Genomic DNA, 4,476 nt, shown 5'->3' with positions numbered 1-4,476 from the left:
AAAAAAAAAAAAAAAAAAAAAAAAAAAAAAGAGACTAAGAGAAATTATTTTAAAGTTATATAAGGTTTAGAATGCTGAGAAAATAAATTATAATTTAATATTATCTTGTCATTAATCAAAAGTAATTTATGGCTACTTTGTATGAGAATCATGAAAAGATGTCATGCAAAAAGGACAATCATGGAATCAAGACTTAAATTAAAGCAAATTATAAATATTGGAAGGAGTTGGCAGGAAAGAAATGGCAAATTTTTGGCAAACACAAATGTGAATTTCTGAATTATAATTGGGGAGAGTAATTGGCTAGATCAATTGGTTGTCATGGTGGTTTGGAAAGAAGAAGAATATTTTAGAGTGTCCCTGCTAACTCCAAACTACAAATGACCTTTAGTTCTGGCACATATAAATGCAAAATATCACACAAACACAAGATTTAATTATACGAGGAAAAACAAACATCCCGTTATCTGGCTAGTTTTAACTTAGAATGAACTATTCCAGTTCACAAAATAACTTCTTGCTATAATTCTTTCTTGTAAACATATTGATTTCAATGTATTTAATATATATAATATTCCTAAACATAACCTAAGACAGTAACATGATGTTCAGCATCAGTCTATATGAACACATGAGGTATAGGATATACTCTCAAACAAGAGAGGTAAGTAGGTGTTAAATACTCATAAATACAGTAATATAAGAGAGGTAGAAATTTCAGTTATCTTTCTTCATTCTCATGTTCAAAGAGTGTCACACTATTGTGGCTTGAGTAGACAGTAGAGATGGTAGTTCTTGATAGAATCTTAACTCAAATTTCTAAAATCGATCTGGCATATCCGACTGCCCAACCCCCACCCTTTCTCCAGATTCTTTCTAGTTATCCATCATCTTGGATCCCTTTTAACATTATGTTTGCATAGCCACAGTCTTAGAGCCTTTATTCTCTGGAATGATAGATGATATTTGAATCCGGTCTTTGGAACACCCTTAGAGCCATCAAAATTTTAGATTTCTTTTGATTCTTTAGCATTTACTGACGAGGTTATGCAGGGCATTTTTCTTTGTTTGTATCTCTTTTGTCAAGAATTGTATAGATAGCACGTTGAAGAATTGTACAAATAAAAATTTTCATCACTGTTGATATTTTAAATGTAAATGATTTTCTAGAAATAGATGATTTATCTGATGTAAAGTTCTGGAACTATTAAGTGGATGAGATCTTTGCTAAAGTAAAAAAATGTTCAAAACATAAACAAATATAACCTGGTGGGAAGTGATCTTGGTTTTTGTAAGATGAAATCATACTTGACTGTTGTAGGCCTTTGACTGGGTAACCAAAATAATGGATTAGTGAGGCCAAGAGAATATATATGTAATATAGAAGTTGTTTGGGTATAAGCAAAATCTTTATCAAAGACTCTTTTTAGGAATATGAAATACTGTGAAATTGAGGTAGGGAAAGAATGGGGAGTTGTTTGGGGGTGGATAGGCAATTACCTTAGTGTGAGAAACTATGTACAGGGATTTTCTTTCACTGATAAAAATAAATATTAAAATCCTCCATAGACTGCTGTAGGATGATCTATTTATTTAACCCAACCCTGGGGAAGAACAAAACCAGAAAAACTCTCTTTATCCATATGTCCTAGAGACCGTTTCCATAACGAAATGCCATTTTAATGGGTATACAGCTGTAGAAGTCCCCCAGAGGCAGAGTGTGTGTTGAGCAGTTGCATATATATATATAAGACAGAGGCTAAGGAAAAATAATCTAAGCTCTTATGTATATTTACAAAAGAGAATTATGACTAAAGAGTGGGATTTGTAATATGTGTAGATAAATTCATTGTTCTGTACTCAATGATTTCATTTATGACTTTAGGCATCATCACAAAGGGCAGAGCAATTGAAATTCATTCATCTATCATAAATTCTATTTTCTTATTTATACCCTAGTTACTTCTTTATTTGAAAGGAAAATGAACACTGAACTTAGGAATAATCTTTTATATTATCAATATAAATAATATACTGATACACAGAAACAACGCACGAAAATGAAAGATTTAAGTCATAAATTTGACTACAGGGTACTTGAATTTTTCTATGTCTGGACTGAGGGGTCTGTACCAGGCCCTCTGTGTCTATGTCATGGCTGTTAGCTTGCTAATTTTCTGAGACTCTTAACATTGGGAGTAAATATATCTCTGAGTGTTTTACCTGCTTGGGACTCTTTATTTTCTTATTGGGTTGCCTTGTCCAGCTTGACATGAGAGAAGGTTTTGTTTTCATTTTATTGTATCTTTTTTTTGTTCCGTTTGGCTGGCTGGCTGGCTGGCATCACTTGGAGACCTGCTCTTTTCTGAAAAGGAGACATGGTAGAGAGAATCTGGGGGACAGCCGAGGTATAGTGTAGCAGGGGTGGGGGATATGAGATAAGAGGGTGACTGTGGAGGAAAGGAATATGTCCTTGGGATGTATTGTATGAGAGACAAACGTATTTTCAATAAAAATTTAAAAAACATACAAAGAAAGAAGAATGAGGAAAAGTAACATTTACCTGTAGAAAGTTTATAAAACTCATGGTTATTTGTAGGACAGGAAAAAATTAAACATGGTTTCATTAAAAAAAACCTAGAAGTAAGGAATCTGGGTACAACTGAAGGAATGTTCATACCTAATCCAAACATACTAGAAAACTCTTATTCTTAAAGTTTTGGTGATCTTTTGAGGCTATGTTTGGCAGGCGACAAGGTCAGGAGCTTTCATGAATACCCTTGAATAACCCAGAGAAATCCTAATCCTTTCATTCATATAATGCCTAATAAGAAAATGGTAAACTCTCAAATCAAAAGATGTGCCTTGCTGGGAGGTGGTGTGGCACGCCTTTAATCCCAGCACTTGGGAGGCAGAGGCAGGTGGATTTCTGAGTTCAAGACCAGCCTGGTCTACACAGTGAATTCCAGGACAGCCAGGGCTATACAGAGAAACCCTGTCTCCAAACTCCCCTCCCCCCAAAATAAAGATGTGCCTCACCAAATACCTGGCAATATCGTCATCATGGCAATATTGTCATCCCTGGTCTTCAGAACTATAATAAATATTCCTTCTCCATTCATAAGGTAACCAGTTTATGTTATTTTTGTTTTAGCAATCAGAAGAGACAAAGACAAAATCTTTCATGATAAATAATAACTTCTATGTAGAAAAATTCGTATCTTTTGTACATATTAATATCTAAGTATAATATCAGACAACAGATGGAATAAAAACGATAAGCTGATTTTAAATTTAAGTAAATCAATGCACTGGTGATTATTATGAAACATTCCAGCAATAGCCTGGGCAACTCTTTGATTTGGAGCCTGTAACCTTTAGAACTTCAAGGGAACAAGCTAATGCAGGGAGCAACTCATTTTTCAACCCTGTGTTGTGCCAGCATCAGGATGCTAACCTGGAAGTTAGCTGTGGAGTGTGTCGTCCCTCTATTAGCATGGTGGTGATATTGTCGTCCTCCATGCTCAAGTGTGTCTTCCTTTTAATACTCACCTTAGCTGCTTAGTCTCTAAAGACTGAAAAACTGAGATAAAACAAAACAAAACAAAACAAAACAAAACAAAACAAAACACAGCTTTAATTGTGAGTTTCATGAACCTGTAGTTGTATATGTGCTTGTATGGGAGATGAGGTGTGGGTCAGGGATGATAAATTTCCTGAATAATTGTTTTGCATGACCATAATCTATCTTTAATGATCATGGCTTCTATTATAAACAAAATAACTGGGTTTTGGTGATGTATTAGTTATTATGACACCCATGTAAGTGGAAGCAAAACAGAACATAAAAGATAGATTTACTCAAAAGTGTAGACATTTGCCCTTAGCTGGTTTAGGATACTGTAAGAGTCAAATTCCTTGATTCTAAGCATGAAAAATGGAACATGTGGACACAAAGCTAAGAATGTCGGAATATTTATGAAAGTTCTTTAACATTGAAATGATTGGCTTGGGACCAAGGCTTCCCCTAATGTACTATCTTCTCATTTTGCAACCCACTTCTTTTGGTCTGAGTAAGTCTGTGGTGTCCCTCTCTACATGATCTTTCCACAAAGAAAATGTCATACTGATGGGTGTCTCAGTCTAAGCTTGCCTATCATGGCCTAATAAAACTGGAAGACACTCAAAAGTGAGGATGATCAAGGACTTCCACATAAAACCAGAGACACAGGAGAAGGTAGGTGAAAAGTCTTGAAGATTTAGGCACAGGGGAAAAAATTCCTGAACAGAACACCAGTGGCTTGTGCTGTAAGATTGAGAATCGACAAATGGGACCTCATAAAATTGCAAAGCTTTTGCAAGGCAAAAGACACTGTCAATAAGACAAAAAGGCTACCAACAGATTGGCAAAGTATCTTTACCAATCCTAAATCCGATAGGGTACTAACATCCAATATATACAAAGAACTCAAGAAG

The sequence above is a fragment of the Mus caroli genome, chromosome 10 (assembly GCF_900094665.2).
Source record: "Mus caroli chromosome 10, CAROLI_EIJ_v1.1, whole genome shotgun sequence".
NCBI lineage: Eukaryota > Metazoa > Chordata > Mammalia > Rodentia > Muridae > Mus > Mus caroli.
The sequence above is the reverse complement of the archived record's forward strand: the minus strand, read 5'-3'. Positions refer to the sequence as shown.